Source organism: Chlorocebus sabaeus, chromosome 18, assembly GCF_047675955.1.
Source record: "Chlorocebus sabaeus isolate Y175 chromosome 18, mChlSab1.0.hap1, whole genome shotgun sequence".
In the NCBI taxonomy this organism is placed as follows: Eukaryota; Metazoa; Chordata; class Mammalia; order Primates; family Cercopithecidae; genus Chlorocebus; species Chlorocebus sabaeus.
In genome coordinates, this window is record NC_132921.1 from 36,784,306 (window position 1) to 36,797,714 (window position 13,409).

Sequence of the window (13,409 nt, forward strand, 5' to 3'; positions counted from 1 at the left end):
ATCTGGTTCACTAGTTGAGTTCCCTGGGCAGAGATTGCTTGTTTTTTTTTTTTCTTTTTGAGACAGTTTCCCTCTTGTTGGCCAGGGTGGAGTGCAATGGCATGATGTTGGCTCACCGCAACCGTCTCCCAGGTTCAAGAGATTCTCCTGCCTCAGCCTCCTGAGTAGCTGGGATTAGAGGCATGCATCACCATGCCCAGCTAATTTTGTATTTTTAGTAGAGACGGGGTTTCTCCAAGTTGGTCAGGCTGGTCTCGAACTCCCAACTTCAGGTGATCCGCCTACCTCGGCCTCCCAAAGTGCTGGGATTACAGGCGTGGGCCACTGTGCCCCGCCCCAAACTGCTTATTTTATGTGCCCATTACCACCTGGCACGTAAATGTTCAGTAAATGGGTTTTTAATTTAACCAGGTATAAATACCACATATGCATTAAGTCCCTGCTGATAGATTTCCACTTTAAATTGTCACTTAACTAGAAAATACTCATGTAGGTAGGTTTTAAATTTACTTAAAGTTAATAATTTAGGAACTTATACCATTTACCTATTAGGTGGCAGAGTCTGAGCAAAGAGGAATGAGGTCCCTTATTTTGAATAGACATGAAAGAGAACAGAAACAAAACTTAAAACACTGTAAATTAAAGCCAAAAATCCTAACAACTAAGCAAACAACTTATCAAATCTCAGTTATACTGGCTACTTTAAAGTATTTTAAAATCACATTTACTATTATCAGCTGCTACAAATATGTTCTGATAAATCTGTATAATACATAGATCACACAGTTTCCTCTCCTAGCAGTTCAGGAATATAGAAAAGAACTATAGGCCAGGCGCGGTGGCTGACGCCAGTAATCCCAGCATTTTGAGAGGCCGAGGCAGGCGGATCACCTGAGGTCAGGAGTTTGAGATCAGCCCGACCAACATGGAGAAACCCCGTCTCTACTAAAAATACAAAAGTAGCCGGGTGTGGTGGCCCATGCCTGTAATCCCAGCTACTAGGGAGGCTGAGGCAGGAGAATCACTTGAACCTGGGAGGCGGAGGTTGCAGTGAGCAGAGATTGCGCCATTGCACTCCAGCATAGGCAACAACAGAGAAACTCCGTCTCAAAAAAAAAAAAAGGATAACTTTAAAAAAGCAAGATACTTTTTAGTTTCACCCTGCTCCTTACTTTTACAAGGCCCTGTAGGCTGAGTGTGAAAACTGACTGACTGAACATCAATCCCACTTCCACTGAGAGAAGCTGCCCACACAGAAGCAGAAAACACTGCTTCTTTAAGTGGAATCATAAGAGTCCTGAAAAAGTAAGGAAAGGAGGTACAAGCAAAGATAAAGGCTCAAAGGATTTAGAAAAGTATCATGACAACAGTCAAACTCAAAACCAAGACTGGAATTTGACAACTAAAGAAAAATATCAGATTTCTTTAATCTCATGACCAAGAAATCAAAATAAATAAACAAAACCAAAATAAATAAAACCAATAAAATTTATATTCACTGGGCCAGGCACAGTGGCTCACCCCTGTAATCCTAGCACTTTGGGAGGCCAAGGTGAGCGGAACACTTGAGGTCAGGAGTTCAAGACCAGCCTAACCAACAGGGTGAAACTTCGTCTCTACCAAAAATATAAAAAATTAGCCGGGTGTGGTGGCACGCGCCTGTAATCCCAGCTACTCGGGAGGCTGAGGCAGGAGAATCACTTGAACCCAGGAGGTGGAGGTTGTGGCAAGCCAAGATCCTGACACTGCACTCCAGCCTGGGTGAAAGAGCAAGATGCCATCTCAAAAAAAAATTTATATTCACTCAACTTAAGGATAATAAAAAATATATATTTTTGTTCTTTTTTTTGAGAAAGAGTCTCACGCAGTGGCGTGATCACCACTCACTGCAGCCACCAACTCCTGGGCTCAATTGCTCCTCCCATTTCAGCCTCCTGAGTAGCTGAGACTACGGGCGCATGCCACCACACCCAGATAATCTTTTAATTTTTCTGTAGAGACAGGGTTTTGCCATGTTGCCCAGGCTAGTCTCCTGGGCTCAAGCAATCCACCGGCCTCGGCCTCCCAGCATGCTGGGATTACAGGCATGAGCCACTGCACCCAGCCCCCGAAAAATCTTTAAAAAAGAATGTCGGGGCCACGCATGGTAGCTCCCGCCTGTAATCTCAGCACTTTGGGAGGCCGAAGCAGGCGGATCACCCGAGGTCAGGAGTTTGAGACCAGCCTGGCCAACATAGTGAAACCCTATCTCTACTAAAATACAAAAATTAACCGGGCATGATGGCATATGCCTGTAATCCCAACTACTCAGGAGGCTGAGGCAGGAGAATCGTCTGAACCCAGGAGGTAGAGGTTGCAGTGAGCAGAGATTGTGCCACTGCACTCCAGCCTGGGCACTGCAGTGAGACTCTGTCTCAAAATAAATAAATAAATAAAAATAAAAGGAATGCCTATCACATTCTTCATATTCTTTTTTTTTTTTTTTTTGAGGCAGAGTTTCGCTCTGTCGCCCAGGCTGGAGTGCAGTGGCCGGATCTCAGCTCACTGCAAGCTCCGCCTCCTGGGTTCACACCATTCTCCTGCCTCAGCCTCCCGAGTAGCTGGGACTACAGGCGCCCGCCACCTCGCCCGGCTAGATTTTTGTATTTTTTAGTAGAGACGGGGTTTCACCGGGTTAGCCAGGATGGTCTTGATCTCCTGACCTCGTGATCCACCCGTCTCGGCCTCCCAAAGTGCTGGGATTACAGGCTTGAGCCACCGCGCCCGGCCACATTCTTCATATTCTACCTGGAATTCTTTCCTCCAAAAAGAAGAAAATTCCCAACCCATTAGCGGACTAATAAGGTACCTTTGCAACTTGGCCCTATCTCCATCTGCCCTACCCATTCCTTTTGAAAACTCAAGGCACTGGCCCCACTTAACCATTCAAGTGCACTGACAATCATGACTTTGGTGAGGCTGCCCTAGCCTGGCACGCTCACCTGGCATGCTCAAATCCAACTCAAACCTCAGGTTTAAACGTCTAAGCTCCTTAAGCACCAGGAGGCCTTGTTGGTCTTATTCACCACTATAGTTCCTGCAACTACAGCACTGCTGGCACACGGTAAACACTCAATAAATTAGTGTTGTGAGAATAAAGAGGTTTTTATTATTATCATAACTGAATTATTATTTTGAGACAAGGTCTCACTTTGTTGCCCAGGCTGGAGTGCAGTGGCAGAGTCACAGCTCACTGCAGCCTCAACCTCCTGGGCGATCCTTCCACCTCAGCCCCACAAGTAGCAGGGACTAAAGATGCACACCACCCCACCCAGCTAAGTTTTTTTATTTTTTATAGAAATGGGCTCTCAAAGCCGGGCGTGGTGGCTCACACTTGTAATTCCAGCACTTTGGGAGGCCAAGGCAGGCGATCACTTGAGGTCAAGAGTTTGAGACCAACCTGGCCAACATGGTGAAACCCCATCTCTACTGAAAAAACAAAAATTAGTCGGGCCTGGTGGCAGGCGCCTGTCTTAACTACTCGGGAGGCTGAGGTGGGAGAATCCTTTGAACCCAGGAGGCAGAGGTTGCAGTGAGCCAAGATTGCGCCACTGCACTCCAGCCTGGGTGACAGAGCAGGACTCCATCAAAAAAAAAAAAAAAAAAAAAAAGGAAAGAAAGAGAGAGATAGAGGCTCTCACTATGTTGCCCAGGCTAGTCTCAAACTCCTGAGCTCAACTGATCCCCCTGTCTCAGCCACCCAAAATGCTGGGATTAGAGGTGTGAGCCACTGCACCCAGCCCCTCACAAATATTTTATCCACTCTATTTTCTATCCCCCTTCTATATAGCTCTCCCCTTTTATAGTCTCACAACTTTTTATTCAAATTATCACGTGTATTTCATTTTGCCTACAGAATTACAGTAACCCAAGAAACTTTATTTGGTCCCAAACTCTTTCCTAAAATAATAGAAGATACCGAAATCAGTATTCCTTAAAGGAACACATTGAAAATACAACATTTAGGCTGGGTGCAGTTGCTCACAACTGTAATCCCAACACTTTGGGAGGCCAAAGCAGGAGGACTGCCTGAGCCCAAGAGTTCAAGACAAGTCTGGGCAACATAGAGAGACTCCAGCTCTACAAAAAATTTAAAAATTAGCCAGGCATGGTGGCTCACGCCTGTAATCCCAGCACTCTGGGAGGCTGAGGTGGGCAGATCGCCTAAGGTCAGGAGTTCGAGACCAGCCTGACCAACACGGAGAAATCCCATCTCTACTAAAAATACAAAATTAGCCAGGCGTGCTGGCACATGCCTGTAATCCCAGCTAATTGGTAGGCTGAGGCCGGAGAATTACTTGAACCCGGGAGGCGGAGATTGCAGTGAGCCGTAATAGTGCCATTGCACTCCAGACTGGGCAACAAGAGTGAAACTCTGTCTCAAAAAAAATTACAAAATGAGCTGAGTGTGATAGCATGAGCCTGTGGTCCCAGCTACTTGGGAGGCTGAGGTGGGAGGATTGCTTGAGCTTGGGAGGTTGAGGCTGCAGTGAGCTATGATCATGCCGCTGCACTCCAGCCTGGGTGACAGAGTAAGAGTGTCTTTAAAAAAAAAAAAGCACACACACACATTTTTCACCTTTTACAGGTTTTTCTCAAGTATTGTCAATTCAGTAAACATGAATACGTGTTATTTCCACATCCTCAGTTACGTGCAGGAAAATAAGGAAGATCTAAGATGATTTACCAAAGTAAGGTTTGGGTCTCTAGTGTACACGAATTCCAAACTTTAAAAAGAATACTGAAACTGCCTATCTATCAAGTCTGTTCATGCACGTATCAACAAAAGCCGTAAGATTGGGAATCTCAACAAAACAACTTCTTGTATAATGAGTAACTACATAAGCGCACAGAATTTACTAAGTCATACAATAAAAAGACTGAAAGTACCAATGTCACTATTAACATTAGGAGCAAGAAACCTTTGAAGGACACGCATTAGCCCTCAGTTCTAAAGGAACTGCATTAAATTAGAACCTAAAGCTGAATTTATCTTTACTATATGGGTTTTGAATTAATCATGATAACCATAAAACAAAGATTATGACAGCTACTCTCAAATAAATGCAAGTTAAAGTAATATAAAGTGAATAAGTAACAACTACACTGTGAACTTATTCTAACAATGGGGAAAGTTTCCAGCTCCAATGTCCAATCCATCCCATTTTTCACAAAAAGGTGTCAGAAAAAAAATTTTCCCAAAAAGGTGTCAGAAAAAAAATTTTTCCCATTAAGAAATCTGATTCAGGCCGGGCGCGGTGGCTCACGCCTGTAATTCCAGCACTTTGGGAAGCCGAGGAGGGCGGATTACGAGGTCAGGAGTTCAAGAGCAGCCGGGTCAACGTGGTGAAACCCCGTCTCTACTAAAAATACAAAAATTAGCTGGGCGTGGCTCGTGCCCGTAATCCCAGCTACTCAGGAGGCTGAGGCAGGATAATTGCTTGAACCAGGACCCGGGAGGCGGAGGTTGCAGTGAGCAGAGATCACACCACGGAACTCCAGCCTGGGCTACAGAGCGAGACTCCGTCTCAAATAAATAAATAAATAAATAAATAAAATGGTTAGCGATGTAACTCCTCAGGACATCAGGTAGTAACTATCAATTGCAGGCCTCTAAACATGCGATGTGACTCCTCAGGACATCAGGTAGTAACTATCAATTGCAGGCCTCTAAACACGTTTGTTAAACCAAAAGGCAATGCTCTGATTACTGGAGGAATCTAGATTGCCACGATCAGCAAAACTACATTAGAAAGTTACTAGCTTCCATCCTTAAAATACCCCAAGAGAAGAAAGGGAGTGATTCAAACTGTTAGCATGTACCCAATACTACACAATAATAGCCTAAGCAAAATTGGCAGATGTATTTGTAATTAAAAAGTCCAACCTTGACGAAGTATCATCAGTGGGATTTTAATTTTACAGGGTGGGAGGATTCAGAGAGCAAAAGGTCAGGCAAAAAACGAAAAACCCATCCAGGCCGAAACTGCTCAAGAATCTATCTGGGAGGGCTCGTACCGATGTTATCTACTTCAATCTGCGAGCATCAATTTTGTGATGGGGGCTGCCGGGGACGGAGGGGGGCGGGGGGCGGGCAGGAGGCCGGGGGGGGGAGGGAGAGGCGGACAATTTAAAAGTGAGAATGAATGGCTTGCGTAAAGACGATAGTCTTTAACCCGGGTTCGTCAGTGTACATCCTCACTGGTTTTGAAATAAAGTTGACGAACTCCCCAGAAGCGGTCAATTTTGGAGACTGACACCTCTCTCCCACGGACCGGAGGCGCCTGCCGACCGAAGGTAGTGGAAGCGCCGAGAGGCAGGCGGCGCCAAGCCTAAGAAAACCTTTTCTCCCTCCTCCAAGGCCACTGCGGCCGCAGCCCTGGAGCTCTCCACTGCAGGGGCAGGTATCGGCGCCAGACCCCCAGCTCGCGGAGCTGGCCGAGTTGCCGCCACTGCTTCCCAGGCGGGCCTAGGAGCCAGAAAGTTGCGTGAAGACAACTCCAAGGCCGTGAAGCCGCTTCCTCCCGCAGCCCGGGGATTGCGGCACCTCCAGGCTCTCCTTAGTACCCCCACGGAAAAGGACTCGCTTCGACCCGGCCCCAGCGGCTGGGGGATTGGGGTGCCGTAACCAACTCCGCCGGGCCGGGAGGACGCTAGGGTCACCAGCGGCTGACGAGCAAGGAGGTTGGAGCGGTGCGATGGCCCCGCGTCAGACGCCAGTCCAGGCTGCGAGTTCCCGGCGCCCACCAGCCGGGCCCGCCACGACCCCAGCGTCCGGACGCCGCAGAGCCCTCACCGCGGCCCGCAGCCCTCCGACTCGCCCCGACCCATCCCTGGGACGCAGCCCGGGCTCCGCAACTCAACCAGTAGCCAGGCCGCGGCCCTGCGCCCCTTCCCGCCTCACCTGCGCTCCGCTGCGACTCCGTGCCTCCTCGCTCGCTCCGCGCGCGCCCCGTCGGGGCACGCACCGACCCCCCGGCTGGGACTCTCCCCGCTGCGGTGACTCAGGACGCGACGGCCACCGCCGCCTTCTCCTCCTCGGAACAAGCGCCGGCGGTGAGCAGAGGGTCGCGGTCAGAGCCCCTGCCGGGACCAAAGTGAACCTCGCCGCCTCCGCAGCCTCTACCACCAAGTCCCTTCAGTCGTCCGCGCCGCCCCCAAGAAAATGTCACCAGAGGCCGTTCCGCTCGGCGCCTCACTTCCGCCCGGAAACACAGAGCCTGCGTCGGCCGGCTAGAGAGGCTGCTGCGCCGGGGCCCTCTGGAGACTGGCGCCCGAGGCCCGAGAAAAGCCAGACAGCGCCATCTGGCGCGATGGAACCCGCGCTCCTCCCGCTGCAGACCGCGGGGCGTGAAGGCGCCGGCTCCCCGGGCTTCTTTCCCGCGCTCCCTCCTTCTGTTGAGACCGTCTCCTTCCAGAAATGACTTTCCCGGGGTGTGTGAAAGCCACTCAATGCAAGGCAAGGACAATGCCTTCAACAAAGGACAGCGCTCCCAGAAGTGCGCTGCTCGGTACTCACCCACTCCTGAAGCCCTTCCGAAAGCAGCTCGCGGTGTCTGAATCTTTGAGTTGCTCCAGCGGAGAGCCCGCGCCCTTCTCTCCTCGCTTTTTCGCGGATGCGGACAGCTGGACTCGCGGGGACTCAGCTGGGCTCGGGGAGACTCGGCTGAGGTCTTCTTAGGCAGCGGCACCAACATCTGCTCAAGTTTCTGCCCGGGCACCTTGCAGGCCTTGCAGATCGACCGCCACCTGCTGGTGGGACGGGGCCCGCAGGGGAGGCGCCGCTCTGCCCCGAATTCCGCCTCTGCAGTCACCCTCCGATTTGCAGTCAGCCCTGGGGAGGGTGGGGGAAAGGAGGTGGACCGAACCCCGAGAAAGGGGAGGAGGGCGCGGGCCAACTGGCGGGTAGAGGGCTTCCCAAGGAGAAGCAGAAGATGCTGAAGACACATCTCACGACTCAAGATCTGGCCAAGGACCCGCGCTCACCCAAAGCACTGCAGTGTTTTGAGAAGAAAAATAATAATAATAAAGCTTTCACCTTTACAGAGCTGTGCTGGAACCTCGGATGAGACCCGTCAAGAGGAGATTCTGAAAATCTCACACCACTGGGTCCGTACTCCCCTAAACATCAGCATCCCCCTTCAGACCAGGCCTGTTAGTTCCCCCACTTCACTCATTTTTTCTGACTGCCTACAGGAGTGCGAGTTTTTCATCCCTAACTACAAGAATAATTATGAAAAGAAGGTAACTTTTATTGAATGCCTATTACATACCAGGCACCTTGCATTTAAATGGGTTAAATTCATTGAATCCTCTTTACAACTCATAACAACCCTATGAGTTGGATGGCATTACTAGCCCCAAGTTGCAAAGGTGGAAACTGAGGCACAGAGTGACCTGCCCAAGATGACACATCCAAGTAAGTGGCAGTGTTGGATTACAACACAGGCAGAGCTTACTTCTTAACCACAGCCACCACTGCCTCATTGAGAATCACTGAGAACGTGGTGTGTGCCAGCTAAGTAGTTTATCTGTATATGTTATTTCACTCGTTCATTCATGTACTTTCTGCTACCTGAGTCCTCAAGGGATTTGAGAGGTTGTGGGGTAGTGACAAGAGCCCAACCTCTTTCAGGAAAAAAAGAAAAGAAAAAAAATCACTACTAAGATCACAACTGTCAGTGCGAAAATGAATGAGTGAATGTGGACTAATACACTGAGTTTTTAAGATTCCATGACAGTCTGATCTAACCAATGCTGCGGAAATACTGAAGTGGGACCCTGACTACTGAGATACCATCTTGGGTCCTTCTCCTGTTTTTTGTTGTTATTGTTGTTGTTTCTTTGTTTTTTGTTTTGTTTTGTTTTGTTTTTTTCTTGAGACAGAGTCTTGCTCTGTCACCCAGACTGGAGTGTAGTGGCGCGATCTTGGCTCACTGCAACCTCTGCCCCCCGAGTTCAAGCGATTCTCCTGCCTCAGCCTCCCGAGTAGCTGGGATTACAGGCGCATGCCACCATGCCCGGCTAATTTTTTATATTTTTTAGTAGAGACAGGGTTTCACCATGTTGGCCAGGCTAGTCTCGAACTCCTGACCTCAGGTTCTCCACCCGCCTCAACCTCCCAAAGTGCTAGGATTACAAGTGTAAGCCACCATACCCAGCCCCTTCTCCTGTTTAATACTAGTAAGTCAGTTTCCTGCAGCAAATGGCCTTTGCATATTTTTGGAGGCTAGGGTATTTGATATCCTAATTACTAATATTTTTATTACTACTGTATTTCCATTATTAAATGGGACGGTTACTTGCTTCTTCCTCTTCTTCTGTAGGAGCAGAAGGGACCCTACTTCTGCCTCAAAGTCTTCTGTGTATCCAATACTTAGCTCTACAAGCTCCTGAAATGCCATCTCCCCCATAAAACCAGCTCAGCCCAGACACAACCCCCATCACCACTACCCTCACTACCCACTCCATCCCGGCCTCCCGCTGTGGGTCAAGACTCCCCTGCTCACACACACTCTCCTACAAACATGTCTGCCCTTGGCCTATCTGTAGGGTTACTACTAAATCATATTTGTCATCCTCTCAATTTCTGTCATAGCCCTAGAGTCCAGAGCCAAGCCTGTCAGAATCACTCTTCGCCATCATTTTTTTGCACCTGATATACCGCCTAGCCTGGGGCTAAGCCTGCAGCAGGTACCTGCCAGCCGTAGTGGCCTGGACAGTAGCATCAGGGTGTGGCTGGTCTGGCTTTGACTGTAATCTGATCTATCCTGACTGAGCAGGTTACTTCTACCATTTGCCCTGTAAAATGGACACGATTTTGAGAACCACCCTACAGATGATGAAAGTAGGGGGAGACGAGGGGAGGAACCCTCATTTTTGGGCTCTGGGCTGCCCCCTCCCTTCCATCTCAGATTACTAAGAATTGGGCAACCTAAGGCCAGGTGTGGTGGCTCAGGCCTGTAATCCTAGCACTCTGGGAGGCCAAGGCAGGAGGATCACTTTAGGTCAGGAGTTCAAGACCAGCCTGGCCAACATGGTGAAACCCCGTCTCTACTAAAAATACAAAAAATTAACCAGGCGTGGTGGCACACACCTGTAATCCTAGCTACTCCAGAGGCTGAGACAGGAGAATCACTTGAATCCTGGAGATGGAGGTTGCAGTGAGCCAAGACTATGCCACTGCACTCCAGCCTGGGTGACAGAGTGAGATCTGTCTCAAAAAAAAAAAAAAAAGCCAGGTGTGGTGGCACGCTCCTGTAGTGGCACGCTCCTATAGTCCCAGCTACTTGGGAGGCTGAGGCAGGAGAATCACTTGAACCTGGGTGGCAGAGGTTGCAGTGAGCTGAGATTGTGCCACTGCACTCCAGCGAGACTCTGACTCAAAAAAAAAAAAAGGGGGCAACCTGGCCTCCCTCTACATAACCGCCCACCCCTACCATAGCCAGCAGCCACTAGGATCGCCCGTGGCCTCCGGGGAAATGCTGACCTTCTGCACAATAGTAGCCACAGAACCTTAGACAAGTCACCGCTTCCAGGGTTAACATGACTCACTCTGCCTCACAGCGTCATTCCGTGGGATTAAATGGCCTCCTCCAACACAAGGACATCCAGAAGCATTCTAAGGACTCTAAGTAGTGGAAGATCAGACAGTTGTCAGGACCGGGGGCTCTGGGGTTTGACAGATCTGATGTTGGACCGAGTTCTGCCTCTCTCTAGCAGAGTGACCCTCAGGCAGTTATGTAACCTCACTGAGCCCCATTGTCCTCACCTGTCAGACATGGATGACCCCCCAGTACTCCCTTGCAGGCTCTGGAGGAGTGAGAGTAGAATGACTCATGATTTCAGCTCTCTGCTCCATGCTGGGCTCAGGCAGAATGCTCTAGAACGAGGCTGCCGCTCTGATGGCAGCACTCCAGGCCAGCACCTTCTAGGCCACAGACTCTCAGTGGTCAAATACAAGTGAAATTTCCATCTCAACAGACTCATTTTTCCAGAGCAGCAGGTTCACGTGGAACCAGAATGGAACAGTGCAGAAGGATACCATGAAAATGGAGCCAAGGGTGACTGGGAGGGGGGCCCCTTTCCCCCGCAAACTTCCGGCTCCCCACCCTGGTTCTCTGGGCTGGTCAATTAAGACTCATCTGTCTTGGATAAAGTACTCTGAAACCCAGCTCCAAATCTCTCTTTCCAACCAGGTGATCCCCCAGAAGCTCCATCTATTTAGAAAGTCTGTAAGTTCTGAAAAAGGAAAAAAAAAAAAAAGTGAAAATAAATGCAAAGGACAGTTTCATTTTTTTGTTTCGTTGTTTTTTTGTTGTTTTTTGTTTGTTTTGTTTGTTTGTTTGTTTGTTTTGAGACTGGGTCTCACTCTGTCTCCCAGGCTGGAATGCAATGGCACAATCACAGCTCACTGCAGCCTCAACTTCCCGGACTCAAGCAATCCTCCCACTTGAGCCTCCCAAGTACCTGGGACCACAAGCAATTTTTAAAAATTTTGTAGCTGGGCATGGTGGCTCACGCCTGTAATCCCAGCACTTTGGGAGGCCAAGGCGGGCAGATCACCTGAGGTTGAGAGTTCAAGATCAGCCTGACCAACGTGGAGAAACCCCATCTCTACTAAAAATACAAAATTAGCTGGGTGTGGTGGTGCATCCTTATAATCCCAGCTACTCAGGAGGCTGAGGCAGGAGAATCGCTTGAACCCAGGAGGCAGAGGTTATGATGAGCCAAGATTGCGCCATCGCACTCCAGCTTGGGCAACAAGAGTGGAACTCCCTCTAAAAATAGTAATAATAATAAAATAAAAATGTTTGTAGAAACAGGGTCTCACTATGTTGCCCAGGCTGGTCTTGAACTCCTGGACTCAAGACATCTTCCTGCCTCATCCTCACAGTGTTGGGATTACAGGCGTGAGCCACCATGCCTGGCCCAAAGGACAGATTTTAAATTTAACAAGTATGTATAAGCCTCTTATTTTTTAATGAAAAGGAATTATCCTGTATGACATGGTGCCTGACCTTGGGGGACCTCCTGGGTGGGGCAGAGGCTCCTCTGACACCCCATCTAAACTAGCACCTGCACTCCCCGTGACTGCACCCGTCTTCTTCTTAACACATGCCCTCATGTGTTCCTGCTTTGCATGCTCTTTTTCGCTTCCATTGGACACACCGATGGAAGAAGAGCCTCCGATGGAAGAGGGCAGAGCGGCCAGGGGGTAGGGTCCTTGCTGTCTGACCATGCTCATAGCCTCATGCAGAGACCCCAGACACACTCAGTGCAAGTGTAGTGAATGGAGGAAGTAGACCTAAGATTCCGAAACCTACAAGGATGTCAAAACAAGGAAGTGGTGCCAGGTGCCAAGTGGGTGAGAAGTCAGGAGGAAGGAGAGACCCCTGCAGACATGGCAATAGGGGAATGCCTCAGGGAGGGTCTGAAACCTGCCTACAGGTGGTTAAAAAGGAGGAAGACTCCTCAGCACTTTGGGAGGCCGAGACGGGTGGATCATGAGGTCAGGAGATCAGACCATCCTGGCTAACACGGTGAAACCCCGTCTCTACTAAAAATGCAAAAATTAGCCGGGCGTGGTGGCGCATGCCTGTAATCCCGGTTACTCTGGAGGCTGAGGCAGAACAATCACTTGAACCCGGGAGGCGGAGGTTGTAGTGAGCCAAGATCATGCCATTGCACTCCAGCTTGAGCAACAAGAGCGAAACTCCATCTCAAAAACAAAAAAAAAAAAAAAAAAAAAAAGCAAAGGAGGAAGACTCAGTGCCTTGAGAGCAGAGCCAGGTCATCCTTCTTCACTGCCCCCTTGGTGTCCAGCATAGAGCCTGGCAGATGGGACAGCCAAAAAGAGTTTGTGTGATTGAAAGGACAAGTGTGCAGAGAAACTGACTTTGTGGGAGGGGTGGATAAGAGGTAGAAAAGCTCCTGGGATATTTGGAGGACAACTACCCAAGGGCCAGATGCCTGCGGCTGATCAGCAGAGGAGGGAGGAGAGAGAAGGCTTCAAGGGAAGTTGGGGGACTGAATGAGAGTGTAAGAAGCCTGGGATTTATTCTTTATTTTTATTTTTAATTGTGTTTAATTTTATGTTATTTTGAGACAGAGTTTCGCTTGGTCGCCTGGACTAGAGTAGTGCAGTGGCACAATCTCGGCTCGCTGAAACCTCCGCCTCCTGGGTTCAAGTGATTCGCCTCCTTTAAGCCTCGCAAGTAGCTGAAACTACAGGCGCCCGCCAGCACGCCCAGCTAATTTTTGTATTTTTAGCAGAGACAGGTTTCACCATGTTGGCCAGGCTGGTCTTAAACTCCTGACTTCAGGTGATCGCCCTCGTTGTCCTCCCAAAGTGTTGGGATTACAGGCTG

At 49.4% G+C, this 13,409-nt stretch overlaps 1 protein-coding gene across 4 annotated transcripts in view; it reads right to left on the reverse strand.

Annotated features, from left to right (window-relative positions):
* Positions 1-7,868, reverse strand: part of ARK2N (arkadia (RNF111) N-terminal like PKA signaling regulator 2N) — a 97,766-nt gene extending 89,898 nt beyond the window's left edge. Inside the window, exon 1 of one of the 4 annotated variants that reach the window (XM_007974143.3) lies at positions 7,559-7,868. The gene's annotated coding sequence lies outside the window, so the exon portion shown is untranslated. Of the gene's footprint in view, positions 1-6,943; positions 7,524-7,558 lie in introns of those variants that run through there. The other 3 variants (XM_073006343.1, XM_007974142.3, XM_007974144.3) reach the window with 3 other exon arrangements.
* Positions 7,869-13,409: the final 5,541 nt, after the last annotated feature.